Source organism: Atractosteus spatula, chromosome 10, assembly GCF_055471065.1.
Source record: "Atractosteus spatula isolate fAtrSpa1 chromosome 10, fAtrSpa1.hap1, whole genome shotgun sequence".
Lineage (NCBI taxonomy): Eukaryota > Metazoa > Chordata > Actinopteri > Semionotiformes > Lepisosteidae > Atractosteus > Atractosteus spatula.
Genome location: NC_142715.1, coordinates 28,260,652 through 28,287,620, shown reverse-complemented (window position 1 = coordinate 28,287,620; position 26,969 = coordinate 28,260,652). Strand labels below are relative to the sequence as shown.

The 26,969-nt window shown below is 40.6% G+C and overlaps 3 non-coding genes across 3 annotated transcripts; 1 reads left to right on the top strand and 2 right to left on the bottom strand.

The window, feature by feature from the left end:
• Positions 1–834: 834 nt before the first annotated feature.
• trnat-agu (transfer RNA threonine (anticodon AGU)) lies at positions 835–908 on the bottom strand. Its single transcript has one exon. It is a non-coding gene; the product is annotated as a tRNA-Thr (tRNA).
• A 1,523-nt stretch (positions 909–2,431) lies between these two features.
• trnaw-cca (transfer RNA tryptophan (anticodon CCA)) lies at positions 2,432–2,503 on the bottom strand. Its single transcript has one exon. It is a non-coding gene; the product is annotated as a tRNA-Trp (tRNA).
• Positions 2,504–21,951: 19,448 nt separating this feature from the next.
• trnaa-cgc (transfer RNA alanine (anticodon CGC)) lies at positions 21,952–22,023 on the top strand. The gene has a single exon. It is a non-coding gene; the product is annotated as a tRNA-Ala (tRNA).
• Positions 22,024–26,969: the final 4,946 nt, after the last annotated feature.

Below are 26,969 nucleotides of genomic sequence, written 5' to 3'. Positions count from 1 at the left end.
TTCACATTATTTTCTGTAGCCGCAAATCACCAATATTTCTGCTGTTTCCCGAGAAACACAAGCGTGGAGTCAAATCATATTAAATAACACAACACATTTATTAATTTAACACCCAGATTTGACAGAACACATGTAAGACTTACACACAGCCTTTAATATGCGATAGTAAATTTGCAGGTATCCTGGGGAGGGAAGAGAACTGATATTAAGGAAATATATATTTAAAGGGGATGTAAGTCTTAAATGTGTTTTGTCACATCTGGGTGTTAACTGAATAGTTTTTTAGCATTATTTATTGTGTTTTGACTCTATACTTGTGTTTCTCAGGAGACAGCAGAAATATTGATTTTTACATTTATATTCACATTCCCGGTGATATTGACTTAGGAACTCAACTATTTACTTGTAGTTTGACTCGTGTCAAAAGTTGAAAATCTCTGCAAACATCAAGATGGCTAAGGACGTGGAAAGAAACTCAATCACATTTAGAGAAGGTAATGTTTAGATCGGATTAATTCGAAGTGTGTCTCTGGGTGCGTTTGATCTACCAACGTTGTGATTAACTGAAAGACACCCTGATTGAGTGTGCCATAGAAATTGACACATGTCGTATTTTTTCTACATTCACAGATGTTTGGCTAAAGTAAAAAAAAAAGTTGTCATTTTCTTGCCAGCTGGCAGTAATTCTTTTGCACTGATAAGAAAGATGAGCATTTTATCTTTCGCAATGTGTGGATTTCTTGAAAAACAATTTGTGCCAAAAACGAAATGAACACTTCCTTTAAACATAATGCAGAAGCATGTTGTCTATAACAATAAATAGTGCGCGAAGACAGGCACCGCTGGGATTTGAACCCAGGATCTCCTGTTTACTAGACAGGCGCTTTAACCAACTAAGCCACGGCGCCGGCGAAGCGGTGCCCTTTTAAAGCCACTTGGACACACCGCTCTGTCACATCTTCGTTCGGTGTGCGGTGAGCCTGCTCGCTGAGCAAGTTGAGAAAGGATGTGAAATGGCTTTTATCCGGCAATTTCATTACCAAGGAGCTCGATGTGCTTTTGATGATTTACAGGGTGTCCAGTGCAACACAGGCGATGGGCTGCTGGGATTTGGAGCCAGGATTTCCGTTAACTAGACGGGTACTTTAACCAACTAAGCCACGGCGCCGGCAGAATTCTCCTCTTTTACTGCCGCTTGGACACACCGCTCTGAGACACCTGCGTTAAGTAAGCGCTGAGTCGGCTGGCTGAGCACGTTGCCTCCTTTACATTCAATAGGAGCCCCGACACTAAGAGAAACGTACAGAAATGGCTTTTATCGGGCACTTTTCATGTCCAATGCGCTTGACATCTCCCAAGGGCGACAGAGTTCATTTACGACACTTTTCCTTTCTTTCTTCTTTCTGTACTCTTTGATGAAACAAAACGAGAAATCATGTAAGGGAAAATGTATTTTTTTCATGGAGAAAACATGCACCAGGAAATGTTGTGTTTAGAAGAAGTGAGTTAACATGAAAAGTGACCTAATTTACCGGAGCAAATGCTCACCAAGCAAGATCTGCTTTACTGCAAGAGAGAAGTAGAATGAAAGACGTGATAATTTAACGCCGTTGTGGAACTAAACGCTATTTTCTTGGAATTCTAAATCAATTAGAAATTCAGAGCGACACATAAACGCTTTGTCTGTTTAAAAGTGATGATTTTTTAAAACTGATAAAAATGTAGAAAACACGTTTCTTACTTAGAAATTGTAGATGGGGTGGTGTACTAGTAGCGGCGCTGAACTCACCACAGTGCAATTCAGTTACGTGACGGGGTAAGTTGTTTAATGGATAACGCGTCTGATTTTGGTTTATAAGATTGTCGATTCGACTTCTACCGGGGTTGTGTGATTTAAATCAGGCTCCTCAGAAATAGATGTCCGTTATGTAAATAGACCGCACCTGAAAGCAAACGTTGGGTCTAGTTTCCTTTCTTTCCTGCATGAAATAGCAAATCTTTACAAAAAACACCAGCTAATGTCCAATAGCGTTAGTCATTTAAACAAACATGAATATACCGTAGGTCTTGGTACATGGGAGTGGATTTCTACCACAATTAAAAAAGGGCAAATTATAATTACAGGCTTCAGAAACTTTTTCATACAAAAGTGACCAAACACTCCCTAACTTTCAAGTTTGCTTGGACCTGTAACAAAAAGGAGGTCTGAAACTTCCATTCTCTGATGTCACTGTCTCTAAAGCCGGACGTGATGTTTCGCGGATGTGCAGTGTGCCTTTTCTCTTGTCGTGTTCGAGATGATTCACTGCATAAGCTCCTGACTAGGTATTCTGTTTTTTCGTTGAGATTACCTATGTGGTGTACAGATAAAACCCGACTGCGTGGTGTAATTTCTGGGTTCGGCACCAGCAGCACCTGCAAACACATCAGCTGACCTCGACGTGATTTGAACACACAACCTTCTGATGTGGACTCAGACGCGCTACCGTTGCGCCACGAGGTCACTCGCCGCAAGTCTTTTTAATTCCCCCAAAGAGAACAATCAGCGTCCCTGAAAAAGATTTCTATTTCATTCTCTCCTGTGAGGAGCGCCGCTCTTCCAACGAGGGTCTCTTCTTCCAAGAACACAGATTATTCTTCCTGCCCAGCTCTCACACAGATAGCAGACACACCATCTCCACTTATGTCTTCACTACATCTATAGATTTGACCCCCTACAGCCCCGATATTCCTGGACAGGATATTTACCACCAGCCTGTGAAATTCTCATCTTGACCTCTCCCAAGAGGAGAACAATTAGCACAGAATCCTCTCTCTATTTAGCAAATAACACAAACCACAGTTTACCTGTGAAGACAGAAAAACAGGCTGCTCCAGGTGAGGCTTAAACTCACAACCTCGGCATGACTCCACTGATTATGACATTTTACATGGCCTGAACCAAGAAAGAGATTGAAAGTCAAGAAGTTATGGTGTTGTTTTAATACTTGCCTACACTTTTAATTTTTCTGTCAAATCTTTTATTTTGGAGTACTTTCAATTGATGTTAATCCTAGTCCCGATGAACGATTCTGGGCCATGGTGCGTCTTGAATAATGTTCTTATAGGCTTCAGTTTGGAAAAGTGCGCTCTTCAGAAGCTACCGAAACCGCTAATGGTTACATAACACTTAATGCAAAAGCAACGTTCGGGTTTGAAAAAGCATATTACTTGCTATGAATACAAACACTGTTACAGGAGGGGTGTTAGGGCTATTTTAGCTTAGATCATCAATTCATCTTACAGTTCTTCTCCGTCTGTATCAACAGTGTTATCGCTACTGAGCGCTAAAGGCAGGTCCTAGCAATACTTCATGAGATCTTCTTTAGAAAACATTTAAAAAATATATTTCCACTACCATACATAAAGTAAAAGATACCGATTGCAGCTAGATGCAAATTCCAATCGAAAATGTATCAGCTTTAAAATGTTCTTTTGGATCCATACAACAACCAGCATGATACTCAAAATATAACTGTGCTTGATTGTACAGCATAGATTGTACAGCATTTATGTTTATATTTATGTTAAAATTAAGGTAAATATATAAAAATATCAACATCCAACTTCACAGTGCTGACGTAACAATGCTTGTCAAGTCCTCAAACAATTCCGCGTTGTATTTCTAAACGATTTTAGCAGAGGACACAACAGGAGTATGAATGATATCTCCCGCCAGCCATTCAAAGATACTTTTCCATGGGTGAATATGGTTTTCTGGGGAGTTGCGGTGTTGATCACTATTGGACTTCCCCGTTCTCAAGTGTTGTTGTTGGGCACAAGCAAAAGACTCGCATTTTCTGCAAATATAAAGAGAGTTAAGGTTTCGGCTTTAGCGGAGACAGTGTTTACATTGACAACATTAAGGAAAGAATCCCTGGGTGGGTGTGAACCACCATCCTTACAGTTAATAACAGAACGCATTCGCCGATTGTGCCACAGAGACTGACAAACGAGGATGTTCTCCATTCGCACCTATCCGGTCAAAAAATAAACATCGCTTGCATTTTCATGCCACAATCCATTTGTATCTGGTAGGCGGCGCAGTCGTCTTGCACAAAGATAGCTTTGAAAAGCGTTAAAGGCAAGTCATTCCGAGTTGGTCGTTTGTGTTTTCGAAATGCTGTATTGCTGCCAAATGCTGAAATGATCTCTCGGCTCCTCGGTTGTCATCTCTGCTCTGTAAAGGAATCACAGCACACGTCGGCTTCCAGCACGGTGGGTCGGGACACGATGCCGGTGGTCGAAAAAAGTGATGTCTTCCTCGTTAGTATAGTGGTGAGTATCCCCCCTGTTACGCGGGAGACCGGGGTTCGATTCCCTGACGGGGAGTTGCTCTTCTTCTACCTCCTTAGAGAAAGGACTGGCTTTCACTTCTCTGTGTTTCCTTTCACAGCGCCATACACCTTTTCATTGCTCTCGCTTTCAGAGCCTCCGCACGACACACGACTCGACATCAGGAAGCACATTGAAGTGAAAGCAGGGAGCGCTGCGACATGCACTGTGCAGATCCCGCCACACTAAGAGGTGAGTGGGTCTGTTCGATGACAGCGCAAGGCGAATCCCCAAACAGTGTGCGTGGCGACAAAAGAAGCCGATCTGTTTCGAACCGGGGACCTTTCGCGTGTGTGGCGAACGTGATAACCAGTAGAGTATCGCATGGCGAAACCATGCCCAGTGGCACAGCGCTGAGCTTCGCCAGTGATATTCAATGTGAATTGAATGCTATTCAATTCACCAATCCTATTCAGGGGCGGAAAAGGTCGGAGCTGTGTGTGTCTCTGTAACTCGCCGTGATCGTATAGTGGTCAGTACTTTGCATGTGGCCGCAACAACCACGGTTTGAATCCGGGTCACGGTAGAATAGGGGCGTCTGCTTTTACTACTTGCACGAATGAAGGCAAAAAAAAAGCCAATCGATGTGAACAAACGGCGCTTAACAGAGGAGTACTGCCTGACTGGATCGTTGATGAACTACAGAGGCCACTCCGACCTCTTCTCTGTTTTCTTCCATGACTAACTAAGGACTGGGCTGCGTCTTCGAGAGCCGGGAAGTCGGCCTGGACCACTAATTCCCGAGAGTCCCAGCCAGCCGGCCAGCGGAGATCAGTGCGGGGAGCCCAGCCCCTGCACACAGGCACAGCACAAAGAGAAACGAGCGCATCGCCAAATTGACGTCCCGCTAAACTGCTACAGGAGTAAGACAAGTAAACCACCAAACTGTGTTGAAGCAAGAGAGCATAAAGTGTGAGCGCGGTGACTAGGTTTTTATACTGGCAGGACCTGCTACCACACACCTGGTCACATTACCGCTCAATCAACACAATCAATTACACACAGAGACCCGGATTGTTCTCAGTGTCTAATTAGAACCTGCTTCCAGTCTGAGGCGGGACTCCGTGAAGCCGCCTGAACACTTTCCCGTGTGTATCTGACCTCAGCGGAGGAGTTCCACGGAATTTAGACAGAATTAAATCACCCACACGTGTAGATTTGGCTCAGATGAATTTATTGTTCAATTAGTTTCTAATTTCCGAGGACAGTGTGTTAAACTCGCTGCCAGACAGAGTACGGAACATGCGACACGTCCGTCCACACTTTCATTTATCGAGGGGGGTGTTCTATCAACATGTACCGCAATGAAAATAATTTTACTATTTTTCACGTGTAATTGCATGTCACATTAAAATGTGTAATACAAGCATTTCTTTGCTTCCCAGTAAAAAAATACTGATCAGCTTTTGACATGATCTGATAATAATTGTCTGATTTTTCGGAGATTGGTTTTGCTTCGCAGCACTGAGAACCTATGGAAGCCCGTTTCCGCCAGGGAGTAAAAAAAACGCGCTATGGTATCTCAGAATTGCGACTTAAAAACTCAGAATTCTGACTTTATATCTCACATTTGTGACTTCGAAATAGCCCATATTTCATTGTCTGTCCTTTTGTTATTGTAACGGATTCGGGTTCTAGGGCTTGTGCCTTCGCTGCTCCCACCCTAGTTCATGTCTCACTGCATTGGTTCGAACCCAGGCCTTGCCAGCTGTCGGAATTCTGAGATACCATAGCGGGGAAACGGGCTTCCATACATTTCAATTAGTCTGATCAGTGCAGGACAAGTAAATGTAGAATTATTACTTTGTCTGTCTCTTGTTTGTATATAAATAAATGTCTCTGACAACTTAATGTTAGTTTTTAATTTAGTTTTAGTTTTACGATGTAGGTCATGCGTTGACATATGCACAAGCATACGAAATGTCTCACTCCTGATTCAGCTCATGCTCCATAGGAGAGAAGAGATTCCTCCTGCTTCTTATACAATCATTTTTATTCTTAATCATAATTTTCTTTAGTTATGATCAATATTGAACTTTTTCTAAATAAAACGACAATAATCAAACATGCAGGCAGAATTTTAAAAAGTATTAGGAGTTGACAGGGTGCACCTTAGGAATAGTCGTTAGAAAATGTGAGAAAAGGAAAGTTACGTAAGCTCTCACACACAGCATTAGAGATTGGCATCTGATTGTAAAAAAAAAACTATCCGTCTCCCCAGCATTTAACGGTGCTGTTGTTTTTATTTTATATATTGATATATTGTTAGCATTTTAATGAATTGTTAAAAGATTGATATACAAATCGCTAAATACGAAACGTAAAAACTGTAAGCAATTGACCATTCATATTCCTGAATTTTAAATCCCTATGTTTATCTGTGTCCAAGTGCCTGGTGCAGCTATTTTGAAAGCAGAGTCTATGATTTATTGCGGAAGTGCATTGTTGCCACCAAGGAAAAAAATCCAGAATTCTCCTAATTAAGAAATACAAAATTATCTCCTAATTGCGAGATAGCAACGATATCATGTGTATGTATGAACAACCTGTTACATTTGCAATGGCAGTACCTACAGACTATCGAAAGGTTTGCTGGCACTGTGAGTTTAGTGTTCCTGACAATGTGCACGCTGAGAAATGCATACAGACTGACTTTCTTCTCGGAATGAAAAGGTTACCGTTTGTACCTCATGTAAACACACAATGGTTTTAACCATTATCACACTCATATATATGAATTAAGAACGAATGTGACCTGGAATCCATTGTACCGCTTCAAACTGAAAGTCAGATATTTAGTCTCAAAACTACATAACTCAAGATTTTTTTTTCCTTGATGGCAGCATTGGCTTCTGTAATTTAGATTCAACCACTGAAGAGGTTGGTTTTGTGTTTTTAGCTATTAAACATAACTGGTAAGTTTAAGTCAGTTCTTGTTACTCTTCTCACTCGAAAGAGCTGTATTAATACCGGCGCACCTGTCTCCACAGGAAAGTTATTGCTGTCCCCAAACCAATGTACTGCAGCTTGTGGCCACGTGTTCCTGCTGTCAGCCTGTGATACCATGTTCGTCCACCGCTAGAAATATTACTGCTCCAGTACAAGAGTAGAAGAGGAAACAAATGCAAACACCGTTTAGAAAAAACACACACGTCTTAGGCCTTAACCATGACAAGGATGGGATTTGAACCTAGACGAGCAGAGCACAATGGATTAGCAATCCAAAAAGTGACTCCTGTTTAATTTTCTTTTTGCTTTCTCGATTTGTAGTACGCTCCTAAATCCTTACAACCGATAAACAAAACGACTTAATGTGCCACAGCATTCTGCTGCAGGTATGGGTTGAACCGTGTATTAGGCGAACCCGAATTAAATATTTCAAATATGTGAAGAATTTCATGAAACTTGCAAAAAGAAGATCACAGCCAATGTCAGCAATTCGGAGCCTGTAGGCAGCTTCAACAGAACAGAACGATCTGAAGCCGCAATTCTTTCATAGAGTGTATTGTGTCACTCTAACCATGCTGTTGTTATTACTGCTACTTCTGCTGCCGTTGCTTTAAACTCTACTCAGCGGGCAAGTAAAGTTGTACAAGGAATAGACTACTTTGAGCCGTCCAAATTCCATTATGTGAATTTAAGCTTTTTTTTATTAATAACAGCATGAGTAATACAATGCGTGCTCAGAAACGTTACTTATTAGCTTATGAAGCAGCAGTGTTTCGACAATTTGCGGTCTTCAAAAAGTAAACGCTGAATTTTTTATACTTCCTTGTGAGCAGATCACCTTTGATTTAGAAAAGGAAAACTTACTCCCCTGTTGCTTTCATTGCAATATCTGAATCGAGACCCAAGCGCTAAGAAAGCTGAATAACGCAAAAGTCATAAACCCGATTTTAATTTACACATTTTCTAATGCAGCCTTCATTACAAGACAGTCTATTTCTCGAAAGCGTGTAATGTGAAAAAGAGAAAAACGAAAATATATGGATGACAATATTTAAAAGATGAAGATTTTACTTTTGAGAAAACAGCTGCTTTTAGAACTTTGCTGTGCTTCCTGAATCATTTTCAGTGTTATAAACTGGGTGTGGAGGTAGCGATCACTTTGTAGAGCAGTTCAATAGGCCAGAGCTGTTCAGACTACTCTTGTTATTTCTCAAATGCTTCCATCATTTTTTTCACGCTAGGACGCGAGTGTGTACATGTGCTTGGTTTTCGTTTCACTGATTCTCATTGAAGATTTGGGAATTAACGACGAAAGAATCAGTTGCCTCGGAAAGCAGAAGCTTTGGTTCTCAACGATCAACGATCTTGAAGACACGCCCATGTAGTGCAGCGTGTGATGATTCGTCCTATAAAAGACCAAGTGCTCAAAGTGACGTCTGCGTTTACCGTTGAAACTTTTCATCTCGGGCGCACTTTTAGAAAACAAAGATGGAGCAGTTGTGTCGAACCGCAGAGTAACCCAGAGGTCGATGGATCAAAACCATTCTCTGTTATATACATTTTATGCATGATTGATAAGCACACCATCAGGTTGACCATCATCTTTAATGAAGCGCATCCCTGAGTGCGTTTGACCCACCAGCCCTTTGTTTAACAGCTGCACAAGGACACGTTACTGTTGCTTGTCCTTTCTGGTGGCACTGTGGGTTAGATTCCAAAAACCCGCGTCACACGTTGTGTGTTCGAATCCAGCTGGAACCACAACTCACGTGTTTGTAGTTAAATAAAATACTGTCATTTTCCTGGCAGCTGGCAGTATTTCTTCTGCACTGACCAAGAGTAACCAAGAACTTCATTTCATCTTTCGCAGGCTGTAATCTACAGAAAAGGAACTGAATACTTGTATTAAGCTAAATCAAACCGACGAAGATGCACTGCTGTTGTTTTTCTCCACTTTTCGTTAAAAGGAGAAAAAATCACTGGCATTTTTTTTCAGCATTTCTTCTGTCCTGATAATCAAGGTTTGTATTTTATCTTTCAGAAGTTGTATGAATTTCTTGAAGTTCAGAAACAACTTGTTCCAGAAAAGAAATGAACACTTGCTTCAAAGTAAATCAAGACGTATGTGTCTCTTGCTGTGTGTGCTCTTATCTGTCCATCTCTCTCTCCTCTTCTCTCACTCTGGCAGTCTGTGCAGAGTATCTGAAGGAGATGTAACACCACTTGGAAAAGAAGAAAAAATCTCAGGAAAAATTCTCAGGAAAATCCTCAGGCAGAATAAAAAATCATTATTCTCTTCTCAGTCAGATTCACAGCTCAGACAGGATCTCAACTGCTCTCTATCCTCACAATCCAGAACCAGAAGATATTCAGACAATCAGTGCTGCTACATGAACAATATCAGACAGAACAGCCTGGACTCATGTCACATTTCCCCCTTTTATCCTTCCTCCCAGCCCTCTTAGAGACATAAAAGAGCTCCTGGTTCTCCTCTCTGTGAACAGGGCTCAGGGGTCACTGATCTGGCAGTTGTGGGCTCTGTTCCAGGTCGAAAGCAAGAAGGTTCTATTAACCCTTTCCAGGACTTCCAGCCCTTCAGTATTACTTTCTTTACTGTATGTCAGCCTCCCAAAATGTTTATAAATGTTTTATAACATATATGAGTGTGGAATTATCTTATTATTTATATATAGTATTTATGTAATAAACACCAGTAGTGACACTATGATCAGTATATTGATTATTTGTAGCCGATGGTCCGATGGTCGTGTTTACAATAGTGACCATTTGACCAGTCTGTAGCTCTGAGCAGTGGGACTCAGATCACACAGAAGACCCGTCTGTGTGTGATTCCATACGAGCCCTGGGATTCAGCTACTCTAACAAATGTCTCATAGACCGTCTTATAAATTTACAATTAGATGAAGTCATGTAACAGTTTTACAGATAATTTAAATAATCAGACAGCAGTTTTGGCAGTGGATACATCTCCACATGGGGGAAAGAAACTGAAATATATATGCTCACTGTATAATAGGAAGAGGTGGTCAGACAAGCAAAACAACTTTGCAGATAATGTGAAGTGACATTGTTTTGTGTCAATCAGCTCACGGATTTCGCTTCATGTGTCTTAAGCTGTGCAATTTGTATGGTTGTTGAATGAGATTGGTTTCTTCACAGGCCCAGTCAATTGTTCAGCTTGCCGACGCACACCTTCATGAAGACTCTCTTTAAGATTTCATTGTCAAGTCGCCTCCTTTGCATACAATAGTAGCACCGACACTAAGAGAAAGGATGAGAAATGGCGTTTATCAAGCGATTGCAGTGTTTGTTTGACTGAGGATCCTTGTGTGCTGAACTGGCCTCTGGAGAAGTGTAGTGCAGTAAAACAGAAGGTTTGTGTCACTCAAGATTGTTACAGAACAATACAATTACAATACTTTTGTGAGAATAAATATTACTGGTGCATCACAGTTCTTATAATGGTGAAAACAGGAGCACCTTCTCTACATTTTTGACTGAAGTATTTAAACGGAAAGTAATACTATCACTATGCAATTCATAAATGCAATTGAGCTCCTCTAAATGTTCTAGTCTGATGAAACAATGTATAGAATTAGGTGACAATATCGGAATTCATTCAAATGCACAAGATTAATTTTCAGCAACAAAAAAAGTGCTCGGAAATATTTTACAAGAATGAAACCTTACATTCACCTAAATAAACATTCACCCTCTTCATTAGCAGAGAACAGTAGGACAGAAGGTTGGTGTCACTGGACACTGCGTCAGAAAGGCCGATCTCTTCTCCCTCATTATGCAGGCTTACCCACTCATGATGAACTGTCCTCCAGCGATACTCAGCTTCCATCATCGACTGAGACATGACGTTCATGTACATATTATACCTTAATATGGCACTGCGTTACAATAATTTGATCAAAACAACTGGTGAAAAAATAATAATCAAATATTTCTTTCCTTCTTTTAGTAGATAAAGACTTTATCCAAAAAAGAAGCATTTATTCCTTTCCTCTCCTACCAGCCCTTACAAGTCACCCAGTTTTTAGTTTAGAGTTGGATTAAAGCTCCAGTCTCTTTGGGGGTGTGAGTTGGAACCCCACTGCTGCCAAATATCTCCAACTATCTCAGTCTTAAGAAGCAAAAACACACATTTGCTGCAGAAGTAACAGGAGAATTTGTGCCATTCAGCCTTATAGCGTGATGTAATTTTCTCATGCTCATTTTTAATGCTTGTGATCGAATCTATGATTCTTAGAGTGTGCCCTCCATAAAGGTAGCACAGATATAACGTGCCAAGTTTTCAGAGAATCGCATTAAATACAGGTCAGAAGAAGGCGACAAAGTGTCCGCTATGCAGTTCAGCGATTTCAACAGTGTTGTCTGTTGACACCCGACGTTCTCCAAAAGAGTAAGGTGTTGGGAGTGTGGCTGGGTGGTCTAAGTGCTGGGTTTGTGCTCCATTTTCTTCGCTGGGTTAGGTTTGAATCTTGCCACTGCTAAGTGTTGGTGGGTTAAGACCTTCCTTCTATTGCGAGTTCAATGGGTAAAAGCTTTGCTTGACAGTCTGTCGAGAGACTGAACTAGGTGTTTCAAGATAGTCTTTGTCAGCTTAACATCAAGGTATAAAAAAGCCTCATTTTGTGTTCCCAACAGCAATGCTCTTTGGTCCCTTCAGCATTATGCAGGGAACAACATCTGCCGTGATCACTTTTGAGTCAGTGTGAATCGTAGTGTGCCGCAATTGTTTTTAAAATTGGTTTTGTAGGCATGGTGCATTTGTCTGTGAAACTTGAATGCTGTGCTTTTTCACGCAGAATCATCGGCAGGAGCAAAGCTTATTCAATCTTTGCGCACAGCGCTCCATCAGAAATACTTTGTCCAAGTTTTGAAGAGATTGTGGGATTCTCTCCACATGTTCACATCGCGTACCTCAGACAACACCACCATTCGATGGGAAATTGATTCTGCTTCTTGTAGTTGTTCCTGTGGTTGCAGTAGTTACAAAGTTGCACTTTCCTCCACCTTCTGCTATAGTATTCACTGGGTGAGCTTCATCATTTGGCTCAGAAAGGTCAACTGTGCTTCGGAAAAAATCAGCTGCAGTGTCATTATTTTGTCGGTGAGTATGGGTGTCTTTTAAAGCACATGAAAAACATGAGTTTGTGGATTTCTCCAAATAGCAATCAATTCAGTTGTGCAGTGCTTTACTGCTTTCAGAGGGTCTTTTATCGAGGCTGCTATAGTAGAGAAGTGGCATAATCACAAACGCAACCATTTGGGCTGGCTGTTTCACTAAGTATTAAGCTTTTTCAACTATCACATGATTTTAACTAATTTAACATCATCTCCAGGAGAGCACCTCGCACTGCTCACTGAGCTGATGTACAGTATGTGCCCATTTCTCAAAAATTAAATATCATCTGAACTGATTTTTTCTATTTTAAATGCTTTCCTACTCTTTTAATATTTCAGTTTAATCTTTTATTTTGAAGTATTTTCCATTGATATTAATCCTAGTCCCGATGAACAATTCTGGGACATGGTGTACCTTGAATAATGTTCTTATAGGTTTCAGTTTGGAAAAGTGCGCTCTCCAGAAGCTACCGAAACCTCTAATGGTCGCACAAAGCTTAATGCAATAGCAACGTTTGGGGTTGAAAAAGAATATTACTTGCTATGAATACGAACACTGTTACATGAGGCGCGTAAGGACTATTTTAGCTCAGATCATCAATTTATCTTACATTTCTACTCCATTAATATCGCTATTGAGCGCTAAAGGTAGGTCCTGTCAATACTTCATGAGATCTTCTTAAGAAAACTTAAAAAAAATATATTTCCAGTGCTGAACAAAAAGTAAAAAATACCGATTATGTGCAACTGATAAAATCTCTCTTCCAGGGATGTTGTAGACACATGCAAATTACTTTATCAGCTTCAAAAGTTTCTTTTGCATTTATAAGACGATCAGCATGACACTCAAAACATACCTGTATTCAGTAAGTGCTGAGTCTGCTGGCTGAGCAAGTTGCCTCCTCACACATAATAGCAGCCCTGAAGCTAAGATAAATGAAGAGAAATTGCTTTTATTGGGCACTTTTCATATCCGATGAGCTTGACATCTCCCAAGGGTGATGGAGTTCTTTTGCAACACTGCTTTTCCCTTTTTTCTTCTTTCTGTACTCTGATGGAAAAAAAACGAGAAAGCATGTAAGGGAAAAATGTATTTTTTTCATGGAGAAAACATGCACCAGGAAATGTTTTGTTTTGAAGAAGTGATTTAACATGATACATGACCTAATTTACTGTAGCAAATGCTCACACTGCAAGGTCTGCTTTACTACAAGAGAGAAGTAGAGTGAAGATGTCATAATTTCACTGCGTTGTTGAAGAAAACATTTTTTCTTTGAATTCAAAATCAATCAGAATTTCAGAGTGACACACAAACCCTTTATCTGTTTTAAAGATATGATATTTTAAAACTGATACAAATGTAGAAAACACGTTTCTCACTTAGAAATTTTAGATGGGGTGGTGTATTACTAGTTGCAGTGCTGAACTCACCATGGTGCAATTTGGTTACATGATTGGCCAGTGGTTTAATGGATAACGCATCTGATTTTGCATCATGAGATTGTAGGTTTGACTTCTACCGGATTTGTGTGATTTTAAATCAGGCTCCTCAGAAATAGATGTCCATTATGTGAATGAACCGCACCTGAAAGCAAACGTTGGGTCAGGCTTCCTTTTTTTCCTGCATGAAATAGCAAATCGTTACAAAAAGCACCAGCTAATGTCCAATAGCGTTGGTCATTATAATTAACATGAATATACTGTAAGGTCTTGGTACATGGGAGTGGATTTCATCCACAATTTAAAAAAGGGCAAATAATATTTATTTTATTTAATACAAAAGTGACCTAAAACTCTGTAACTTTCAGGTTAGCTTGAACCTGTAATAAAAAAGGGGCCTGAAACTTCCATTCTGTGATGTAACTGTCTTTAAAGTCGGACGTAATGTTTCACGGATGTGCAGTGTGCCTTTTCTCTTGTCGTGTTCAAAATGACTTGCTGTGTAATCTCTTGAATGCGTGTTCTGTACTGCTCTGTTATTTCATTTAGATTATCTATGTGGTATACAGATAAAACTGGACTGCATAGTGTAATGCCTGGGTTCAGCACCAGCTGAACCTAAAAACACATCAGCCAATCTTGACATGATTTGAACACACAACCTTCTGATGTGGTGGCAGATGTGCTACCATTGCACCACTCCCTAGAAGTGCTTTTAATTCCCCCAAGGAGAGAAATCAGCATCCCTAAAAAGTTTTTTTTTCATTCTCTCCTGTGAGGAATGCCGCTCTTCCAACGAGGGTCTCTTCTTCCCAGGCAACAGATTATTCTTCCTGTCCGGCTCTCACACAGAGAGCAGACACACCATCTCCACTAATGTGTTTACTACATCAGTAGATCTGACCCCCTACAGCCCTGATATTCCTGGACAGGATCCCATATTGAGCAATATTTCTCGCGTTGTGAACTTACAGTGTGTACACAATGCACTTTATACACAAAGTAAGTGTTTTTGTAACTCTAGGACGTTTTGTGAAAATGTTACTGGCATGACAAAATCGCCCCCTCAACTGAACAGTCCCACCCCCCTCAGTTTTGGATAAAAGGTTTGGATAAAAAGTTTTTGAACACTTTCACTTACTGTATTTTGCACCGTAAAAAATAGTTGTACTTTGTCAGTGGTCAGATAACTATACTAACCCCGAAATTCACAGTTACTACATCAGACTGTTTGATGTGCAGGGGGCTATCCATCCAGGAACAGCAAATTACATAGTGTCTATGTTTTGGGGTGTCAACATTATTATGACCTTATTTGCTCAGGTGGACCAATGGCTTGCAGTAGTTTATCCTTATACTTACAATCGTTATATAACTAGGACTGTAGTTATAGACGTTTGTACTTTCTGTTGGTTTTACAATGATTTCTTAATGATTCAGATCCTCGTTACCGTTGATGTTGTTGCAAAAATGAACACATATGGTTGATGCTCCAGGCAAAAATAATCACGTGAGTTCTGATGAACGTGGAACTGTTCTTCATCACTAAATACCAGATTGCTTGTCGTTATCTTCTAACATGAAATACTAATCAGTGGCATGCTTGCGAGAATTCACTTGGATGGTTGCAACGGCTCCGTTTAAACCAAAATATCACTGCCCCCCTCAGGATTTCAGACCCCCCCGCCTACAGATCATTCCCCTGGCGCCAGTCCTGGGTATAATGATGAACATAGCTGCCTTGCAAGCAGTGAATCCGGGTGTGATTCCCACCTGACCCATCTACAAACCTTTTCCAATGAATCTTTGATCGATTTAAAAAAGTCTTGAAGCTGGTAGGCTAGGGAAGAAGCACTGTTTGAGTGCACTGAGGAAAATGTGCTACGGTGCTGTGCTGCTCCAGTAGCGCAATTGGTCAGGTTGTGGTGCTTTTGTAGTGGAGTCATACCAAGGTTGTGAGCTCAATCATCACGTGGAGTAGGTTCCGTTTTCAGCTGCAGAAACGTGCTGTTGAATTGAAGTTGGTTCTTGTGTTACCTTTTCCTCTCAATGGAGCTGTATTAATGCAGGCACACCTACTTCCATGTCAAGTTATTTTATCGTTGCTCACAAACCAACACACTGCAGACACCTCTGATATTGTCACTGCTTGTGGGCCACCTGTTCCTGCTGTCAGCCTACCATGATCATACACCTATAGAAATATTACTGCTGTAGTACAGGAGCGAAGAAACGAAACGAAAGCACACCAAGTTTAAAAAGGTCTAAACATGTCAAAGCCCTTCCTTGAGAAGGATGGGGTTCGAACCTACTTGTGCAGAGTATCATGTATTAAGAAGTTATTGCTTTAACCACTAGGCCACCTCCATACGCACTTTAGCTCCTTCTGGACATGAGTTGGCTTCTTTCCCCATACACAAGGGTAATTTTCCTCTTCCACCTACAATTTCACAAACCACAGAGCCTGTGCTGCGCTTCAGTGCCGGCTGTAGTGGACACCCCGTTGAACATAAAAAGCATATTGAGCTCCTTGGACATAAGCCATTTCTCGTCACTTGCTCAGCGAGCAGGCTCAGCGCACACTGAATGCAGGTGTCTCAGAGCAATTGAGATGTGTCCAAGTGGCTGTAAAAGGGATATCTGATGCCAGTGTCGTGGCTTTGTTCTCCGACAGCAGGCGAAGCGGCGCGCCGGTTGGAGTATTCTCGGTCGCATTTAATGGGAACGTCATGGCAGCGTCAGCTCAAACCACCAAATGGAGACGGGCGTGCCAACAAGCTGACCCTGCTGATGCGGGATTAACACTAGGATGAGATAATGCTGTGGCTTAGTTGGTTAAAGCACCTGCCTAGTAAACAGGAGATCATGGGTTTGAATCCCAGTGGTGCCTTTCTTTCTGTCTTGCCACACAGTTTATCATTATGGACAGCAACAAACTTCTACATTAAATTTAAAGGAAGTGTTTATTTAATTTTTGGAACAACTTGTTTTTAAAAAAATCCATACAAATTGCGAAAGATAAAATACTCATCTTTCTTGTCGGTGCAGAGGAATTACTGCCAGCTGGCAAGGAAACGAAAACGATTTTTTTGTCTTTAGCCAAAAAACTGTGAATGTAGAAAAAAGGTGACGTGCCTTAGTTTCTATGGCACAATCAGTCATCGTATCCTTCAGTTAAACATAACGTTGGTAAATCAAAAGTCCCCAGAGACGCATTTCAAATTAATCTGACCTCAACACCGTCTCCCCTAAATGTGATGGGGTTTCTTTGGATTTCCTTAAGCATCCTGATAGTTGCAGAGATTTCAAACTTTTGGCACAAGTCAAACTACAAGAAGTTAATAGTTGAGCACCTAAGTCAATATCACCGGGAATGTGACTATGTAAACTTAAATAGTATTCAAAATATTGCAATTTTGTTGTAGTTTAAAAAGATATTTTAGCTGGGGATCCTCAAATGATGAGGGTAGAAAAGAGAACTATTCGACACCATCAGGAGTGCTTAATATGTGATAAAAGTGTTTTTTAATCACAAAGTGAAAATAGTGAATTTGTCTTTCACTTAGGCGTTCATTAAAAGCTCATTAAACAATGAAGGAGAGGCTCATGTTTCGAATTCTCTTCGTGTCTCATTGTCTTGCTTTGATTTTTAAAATGTACACTGTTGGCTATTCACTCTTCCTAACACGATTAAAGAGCCGAGTTTAGTTCAGAGGTAAAGCATCTCATGCATCGTATGAAGCTCTGTTTTCTATCACCAGAAATCCACTCTGGATTTCTTTTTAAGCGCGATATCTTTTCTGTGATTTCTTTCGTTTGAATTCCCTCATGTGTGAATTTCAGCGCGACACATAAACTCGTTTGTCTGTTTTAAAGAGATGCAATTTTTAAAACAGACAAAATGAAAGACTGTTTAACTAAATACACATAGAAAAAGTGCACCTAATTGAGAAAATTTGGACTGGGGCGATGTATTTTTGTAGCGGCGCAAGCTCACAGTGGTGCACTTGAGGAATGCGGTACAAGGGCCAGTGGCGCATTGGATAATGCATCTGATTACGGATCAGGAGACTGTAGGATCGTAATGCTCTTAAACCCAGTACCATAACCGCAGTGTGTTCAGTCCTACACAACCTTTCTATCGACTGAATAAGCCTCCTGTTCCATCTCCATCTTCTTCCCGCACATTCCGGCTATTTCAGCACCGTTATTGTTGGACCACAGTCACAGATACGTAAGGGACACTATTCTGAAGAACCGTCTTAAATAAATAACATTGCAAAAGGTAACAATAAGGGTTTCTTAACGTAACCTTACATTTGGCCGTACAATACAATTTCTGTACCCTCAAATAAAAAAAAAATATTACTGCTTTCTCCTGAGAAACACAAGTGTAGTGTTAAATCACAATAAATAATACAACAAATATACTAAATTAACACCCAGATATGACAGATGTGACAACACACAGCTATGACAGAACACATTGAAGACTTAAGCCCTTTACATTTTGATTTCCTTAATTTCCATTCTCTTCCCTCTCCAGGATAACTGAAAACTAACTATAATAAAGACTATATATGCATTACTTGTAATACAGCTACTAATAAAGATATACATGGAACTTAACTATTAGTAAATAACACTTTTATTAATAAAAACGAGTATTGATAACATTCATTGTCAATACTTGTGGTGTCTGGAAAGCAATTTTATTTAAATATAATAATAATTTTCAAGCAAGTGGTGCATAAGCTTGTTACTTAATGAGTACATTATTTCCATTACATTCAAGACAGTTCTAATGTGATCAATTGTTCTGCTTAGTCCGCTACCGAGTTGCTTAAAATCTATGAAGAGGTGGTTTAAGCTAGACTCCTAATGCAGTAACATCTAATGGGCTGGAGCTGTTATTTTAGGTTTGTTGCAATTGAGAACAGGTTTAGTACAGAGCTGCTGACAAATTTCAGCGGAGTTTATTGTATATAAGTTTATTGCAATTGACCCATTGTAGCTACCAATCAGCACCAAGAAAAAACAAACTTCACTTGTGCCTTTTAAAAAAAGGGACACAGAGTAGTAGTTTATGTGGTAATTTCAGGTACTGTACAATGTAAGAACTAAAGTTAACTACTCCCATAGTAATGCGTGGGGTCCTATCAATAGAAAAAAAATTGTTGTAACCCGAAAACACAACAAACACAAAACAAGAAGTCTTCCAGGAACCTAGGTAAATCCCTGTAGTAGTCTAACAACTACGAAAAAAAAACCAAACGCAACAACTTCAAAAGAAAAAGAACATTAAAAACAAATCTGGGGAACAACAAAAACACAGAGTCTAATGCGAGAGCTTTTTCAAGTCTTCAGTGCTCCTCTCGTCTCAGTAGACCTCTCTCATATTTGTGTACAGGTCAGCTGGAGGTACACAGCTGATGGTAATTTAAGTAGGGAGCTGCGTCAGCATGCATGGGCTTCAAAGGAAAAAGTCAAGGTTTATTCCATGCTGAAAAGAGAAGGAAACAATGTTTCAGCTGTGGAGTCTTATTTAATTGTGACTCGAAGTAAACCTTTACTTCTTCGTTTGATGTTAATTTATCTCCATCAGATACCTGATAGTATCTAAACTTGACAGTTGCTTTCAGTAGCTAAAGACACTGCTCTAGGTGAGGCTCAAACTCCGCTGTGCACTGCTGTATAAGTACCGCGCTGACCGATTGCGCCACTGGAGCTGTGCAAGGTGTGCTCCTCATACAGACTGACGCTGCAGAAACACAGGGTGAAAACGGTTTCGGTTGTGGATCCATCTATACATGGGGAACACTAAAAAAGCAAGGAAAATACAAGAAAAGAAACTGAAAGAATTGTGCTAACAGCAAAGGGGGACGGACAAGTAAATCAGCCTGGCAGATTATTTGTATCGACATTTTTTGAGTCAATCAGCAAACAGATTTCTCTTCATGTGCCTTAAACTGTGCAGTTTGTATTTTCGTTGTAGATAGGTTTCTTCAGAAGTCCAGTAAACTGACAATAATGGAGAACTAGCTGACGCACCCCGTCGTGAAGACCCTCTGTAAGGTGATTACACGTTTCATTTTCAAGTCGCCTCCTTTACACGCAATTGCAGCCCTGACACTGAGAGAAAGCATGAGAAATGGCTTCAATTTCAGTGTGAAAGCGCAGTACAGGGTCGATGGCTTCACATCTCCCATCAATCAAATAAAATTGCAGTAAAGCGATCTAAATATGACTCTTAAGTACTGGGAAAGATGATTATTTTGAGCGTGCCTCCCAGGGTCTGCTACGAGGCTGAAGTTGGTTTCTTATTCGCCAGCTTCTTATGCGTGTTTTTCGTTCCACCTTAAATGGTGCTGCTGTGATGTTATGTCGCCTTTCGCCTGTAGATGTCTCTCTTCGATCAGTACTAATCCGGCTGGAATACTGTAGACATCTTCACTGGAAGGGAAAATCCAAATAAATAGCGACTATCCAAATTATATTTTTGTATGGAATATATTTCAGAAAATCGCAAACCAATTTTAAAAACTCACCACAACACGGACTTACACTGGGAAAAGGTGATTGCACTTTCTGCTTATTGCTACGGCCCTCCCCCCGATTATGAAAATGTCTCACAGTTCTGACACCGACGTGTGAAAGACAATGTAACAGACTATCAAAATCCTGAAGTACAAGAAATTTTAAGGCACCAGTTTTTTTTAATATGACCCTCTGATCCTGGCATGTCAGAATACATTTCGAAAAAGTATGGCACGAATTGCACGTATTGCAATGGCACAGATTGTTGAGAATATCACTGACCTTGCCGATATTTGCAGGGGATACAAAAACGCAACGTTTTCTCTCACGTGGTGAAATCTCGACCTCTTTGGCATCTCTGGCTATAGTTCTTCTGTAGAGCAGGCTTTCACACCTCTGCTTATAGTGCCCTTGAAGTCATTTTATTTTTACAGGAAGACGCATTCCCTAACGATCTCTCCTGTTTTAGAAATGGCGTGTTTGATTCAACGGACAAACAGTATACTAATTGTACAATGCAGATCTATGCGGCATTCGTACTGGATTTGACTGTGATTCTGAAATACTTCTTGTAAAGGTATTCAGACTTTCTTGAACCTATAATAAAAACACAGACCTGAAACTCCCTAGCTTCCAATCTCTGATGTTGCTGTCCTTAAACTCGGACGTGATGTTCTGCAGACGTGCAGTGTCCCTTTACTCTCGTTGTTTCACAATCCTCTCTCTCACCTACAAAGTTATGGAGACACAGACGTCCAATGAAAACTAATTTTATTCACTCAAGGCTCCACTCTTTTTTTGTGATGTCATTTTAATTGATATTAGCTTTGATAAGGTGTCGTTTTTGCCTCTTAAAGTTAAAGTCTGCTCCTTTCTTCCTGGTATAGAAATAACATGTTCCATCTTTGTTTAAAAACACCACTAAAAGTAAATTATTCAGCTCTAACTCCTGTGTGCATTGACAAGACATCTCAAAAGGACTTATCAAATAAGAACACGATCCTTCTTGTTACCATTCCTGTGGTTGGGGCGTTGTTTCACCCTTTTATGTTCTTCTACAATATTTACAGACAGGGCTTTATCACTCGAGTTGTACAGAACAAGTGTGCATCGGTCCATGAAAATCATCAGTAGTGCTGTTTTTCTATGCATAGTTTAATCAAGAGCACTTAAAAGATGCAAAAAGCTTTCAAATAAAACAGAATTGAAAGACAGTCGAGTAAGTTACAGTAGGTAGAAAAAAAGCACTCCCCCGTCTGGAAATTAACCACCGTCGCACGTGTGATTGGATACAAAAATAATAGATTAATTTGTGCCCAGTCTCTTGAAGCTTCAATGCGATTATTTTTCCTTCTTTATTTCTTCATTCCCATGAATTTACTCTGTAGTAGAGGAAACGCGAAAGTGGGAAACTGCAGGCATTCTTCGTGAGTGGTGGATTGTAATCAGTGAGCATCTGCACATCTCTAAGTCTGTTCCATAACCATTTATATCGGGGATGTAGCTCAGTGGTAGAGCACATGCTTCGCATGTATGAGGTCCCGGGTTCAAACCCTGGCATCTCCAGGTGCTTTATATTACAGTACTCACATCGCAATCTTCTGTTGAGTGAGAACTCTTTGCTCGTGTTCAGAGAGAGCCAGGTTTACACAGTTAAATGCAGGCACACTCGACGTGCTGCAGAGTTGCGCTGCTGTTTTAAATGTACCTCATTTAGTTCTGTTAAATCCTAAATTATTTGAACTAATAATTTAGTTCAAATTCAGGAAATCCAGAGATTGCTTCACACTTGTCGTGGCTGTTGCAGAAAACACCTGTTGAATCTCACCCGGGATTTCTTGAGATATCATTCAGCGAGCGAATCTTCCTTCTTAACTCCGCACTAAACTGAACTCCTCACTGCGTGTCCTGTACTGTTACAAGTGCTCTCGTGTAGATGTGAAGCACAGCCATAAACACACTTTGAACTTTTTCCGTTTGTTAAGGTAAATGCAAAAGAGCATGACAAGTATTGATCGTATAAAATATCCATGGCACAACTCGAGAAAGTACTGAAGGACTACACATCAACTTTTGATGATTACAAGAGATTCAAGAAACACAACCGTCCGCACCTGGGTTTGGATCCTGAACGCTAGAGTTAAAAGAACAAAAGCGACGGATAAGACCTATAAACTCTCTTAATTGTCTTATAGTTTATGAAATAAAACAATTTCTTAATAATTTCTTACTGTTGATAGACGATTTATTGAATTTTAACAAAATCACAATTACAAACTTTTTCGGTTAAACTGTTATTCACATACTCTAACGTAAAGTAACGTACCGGGGTAAAGTTAGCTTGTTTTCGAACTTCAAGCTAACTTTACCCCGGTCAGAAACCGGTGGTATCAGAATATACTGATCCGCATAAGAAGCGCTTTCGGTTTCTGATCATTTTTATTGAGCGCTGCTCTAAACTTTACATTTGCTCGGGCTAGTTTTCCCCATGAAAAAAAGATATATCCCTAATTACATTATTTCACTTTTTTTCTTATCAACGAGTAGAAAGAAATAAAATATATGCTTCATTATAAGTACCACAGGCAAGATGGCTGGTGGTCTAAGGCGTTGCGTTCAGGTCGCAGTTAACCCTAGAGACGTTTGTTAAAATCTCACTTCTAATAAAGAGGTCTTTCTCGTTAGAGTAGAAACGATGGAAGCCTTAAGCGGGAAAAAAATCACAACATCTCGCATTTCACGTGTTTAATGTTAACTGTCTCAGTGGTTGCCTCGGTGATTGATGGCTCTTCTCCCTCGCAGGGTGACGGCAAACTTCTTCAGAGAGGGAGTCTCCCACGCACGGCTTTTCTTTATCAAGAGCTGAGACAACAGAAACAGACTTCCAACTGACACGAATTACTTCATGAGCGTTTATGACCTTCTTTAAAAGCTGAGAGCAGGTGAAAAAGTCTTTGGAAATGAGGAAATGACTGCTGACAGTAAACAGAGCTAACGCTCAGCTGCAGACAAGCGCTCCTTGTTAGTATAGTGCTGAGTACCCCCGCTTGTTGCGCGGGAGACTGGGGTACGGTTCTGTGACAGGGCGCTGGTTTAATTTTTTAACAATCTGACTTCACTTAAAAAGTGTGTACTGTGTACTACGTTTCGGACTAGTTAGTGCGGTAGAATATGGAGATCATCTCCAGCTTTGAGCTCAACTGCAACAAGAAGTAATGCTAAATGTAGTATAGTGAGTAGACATCGCGAGACAACAGAACGAGAGTAGCAGGCAGGAATATATGGTGTAAGATCTGTGTAGTTAATAAAATAGTTAAAATAATATAAAAACGTCTTTAAATTTAGATACACAACATTTATGGCGACGAGAGATGAGTGGTTGACGGACTCAAAGCGAGCAGAACACTGCAGATTTTAGTTCTCTTGCTGGTAGAAACGAACTCTTGAATTTTCGGACTTTTCGTTTAGCTTGCGCCATGGAAGATATGGCAGCCGCGCCGAGAAGCTTTGCTTATGCCCAGCTTTTTCCAATGCTTCCACTGAACCTCGGAGCTCCGGATTTGTATACGGAATACATGATGGATGGAGTCGTACAGATTTTTTTTAAATAGCCAGTGGATCTACAGAAGCTCCGGATGCCGTGAGACGTGCTATATTACTGCACTGTATCGGGGCTCCCGTGCAGTGGATTTTCGCCAACCTCCCTGGAGAAAAAGGTACATATGAACAGACTGTAGCTGCCTTAGACGCTTACTTTACACCGCGGAGAAATGTGGTTTTGGAACGGCATAAATTTAGGCAGAGAAGTCTCAGGACGTATCTGTTGATGCTTTTGTGACTGCACTAAGAGGACTGGCTAAATCGTGTGACTTTGGAGTATTGGAAACTGACATGTTAAGATATCAACTTGTGGAAAAATGTGCACATAAGAGACTATAAATTGCTGCAGGATGAAGGCTGATTTTAGAAAGAGCTCTTACAGTCGCTAGAATTCATGAAGCAGCTCAAGCAGAATCAAGAATGCTTTCTGACCACAGTGACAAAGTGACTATGAACGGGGCGCTCGCTCAAACTTTACAAACAAAAGCCGAGCAGCAGGACGCAGTCATGCTAGAGATATACTGTAGAAGAACAGGGGACGGCTGACATTACATGTTACAGGTGCGGACTAACAACGCACAAAGCAGATGAATGCGGAGCGCGAACAGCAAAATGTCTACACTGTAAGAAAACAGGACATTATGCACGAGTGTGTAGAAAGAAAGACGGTTCCCATCAGGAAAAGAAATTTAATACAAATAAGGAAGGGACAAAACTGTGAGCAGTTCAAGAACTGTCTTCAGACTCAGATGAATTTGTTAATTCCATTGACCCTGAAGGTAAAGAAACTGTTCGAATAAATGGCCAAGAGATAAAATTAGTGATAGATACAGGAAGTCAAAGAAACTTCCTTGGAGTAGAACTTTTAAAGAAAGTGTTTGCACACAGAACTAAACTCCAGCAGACTAAGAAGAAATGTTATGCCTATGCACAAATTAGTCCACTTAAGTGTGTTGGCTACTTCGAGGCACAGCTGAAATGGCAGAAAAATGTAATAAAGGACAAAGTCTTTGTAGTTGAAGGAAATGTAGAAGTGTTGTTGAGAAGAAAAGCTTTTGATCTGAAGATTCTGAATGTAGGAGACACTGTCAATGCGGTTGACCAGTCTTCAGAGAGGTTTAAGCGGTTAGCACAGGAATATGAGTCACTCTTTAAAGGCTTAGGACAGATCAAGGGTTACAGTCACAAGGTTACAGTAGATGAGAAAGTTTTGCCAGTAGCTCAAAGTCTGAGACGAGTACCCTATCCAATGATAGAAGCTGTTAATCAAGAGTTAGATAAAATGTTGGATGATGGAATTATTGAAGACGTGAATGAAGGTGCAGAATGGATCTCAAATATTCTGATAATACCTAAAAAAGACACCAAGGAAGTGAGACTGTGTGTGGATCTGCGAGAAGTGAATAAAGCAGTTATCAGAGAGAGACATCCAGTACCAACGGTTGACAGCATATTGCAAGCAGTGCAAGGAGCCAACATTTTTGCAAAGTTAGATGCTTGAAAAGGGTTCTGGCAAGCTGAGTTGGCCCCGGAATCAAGACACCTGACTACCATCATCAAACACAGGGGTTGTTACCATTTCAGAAAAGTTCCTTTTGGCTTGTCTAGTGCACCAGAGGCCTATCAGAAGGCTATGGACTCGATGTTGTGTGCAATGCCAGATGTTGTATGGTAAATGGATGATGTTGTAGTACATGCGGAAAATGAAGAACAACTAGAACAGAGGCTCAGGCAAGTATTCCAAAGATTCCAAGACAGAGGCTTAACTTTAAATAAAGATGAGTGTATCTTTCGCCTGAAAGAGGTCCAGATACTGGGACCTTTGGTCACTGCAGAAGGAATAAAACCAGACCCAAAAAAGGTGACAGCTGTTTGCAGTGCACCGAGACCTGAGAATGTTGCACTTTTGGGCTCGTTCTTAGGCACTTGTGGATTTTTGATGAAATTCATTCCTAATTATGCGGATATATCAGAACCCCTTAGAAAACTAACGAGGAAAGGACAGAAGTGGGAATGGACATCGGAAACTGAGAAAGCCTTTGCCGAGTTGAAAAGAGAACTTGTAACTGAACTGTGTCTGGCATACTTCAAACTAGATGCGCCAACAGTAGTGATCAGTGACGTGAGTCTTGTAGGACTTGGAGCAGTATTGCTACAAAGACAAGAAGATGGACAGAACAAACCAGTGGCATATGCAAGTCGCTCACTTACCCCAACAGAAAGGCATTACTCACAAATAGAGCGTGAAGCCTTGGGTTGTGTTTGGGCAGTGGAACATTTTAGGACATATTTATGGGGAGGCAAGTTCACACTTCAAATGGATCATAAACCCCTCATTTATATGTTCAATCCCAAAAAGGCAACATTGTTACCACCCAGGATACAAAGACTTGGCCATATGATTACAAAATTGAACACATAGTAGGGAAAACCAGTGTCGCAGACTCATTGTCACGTCTTCCTTTACCAGACACAGAAGACACTGGTTATGTAGACACCTATGTTGATAGAGTGCTTTCAATCAGCACTTATGAACTGCATGCACTGACACTTGAGGAACAAACGAAGATGACACATTGAAATTGTTGATGTCCATATTGGAAAAAGGACAATGGCCTAATCCAATTCCAGAAGAACTGCAGCCATACCACAGGTGTAGGTTGGAGTTATCTACATATGATGGACTGCTTTTAAGAGGATTGTGTTACCGAAAACAAAAATCAGACAAGTATTGAAAATAGCACATGAGACACATCAGGGTGTGGTTCGTACAAAACAGTACCTGAGAAGCAACTTTTACTGGCCCAACATGGACAGTGATGTTGAAAGACTAGTCAGGAATTGTTCCACTTATGTGTTGAATCAGCCATTGCAGGAGGATCAACCTCTCCAACCACTTGAATTACCACCAA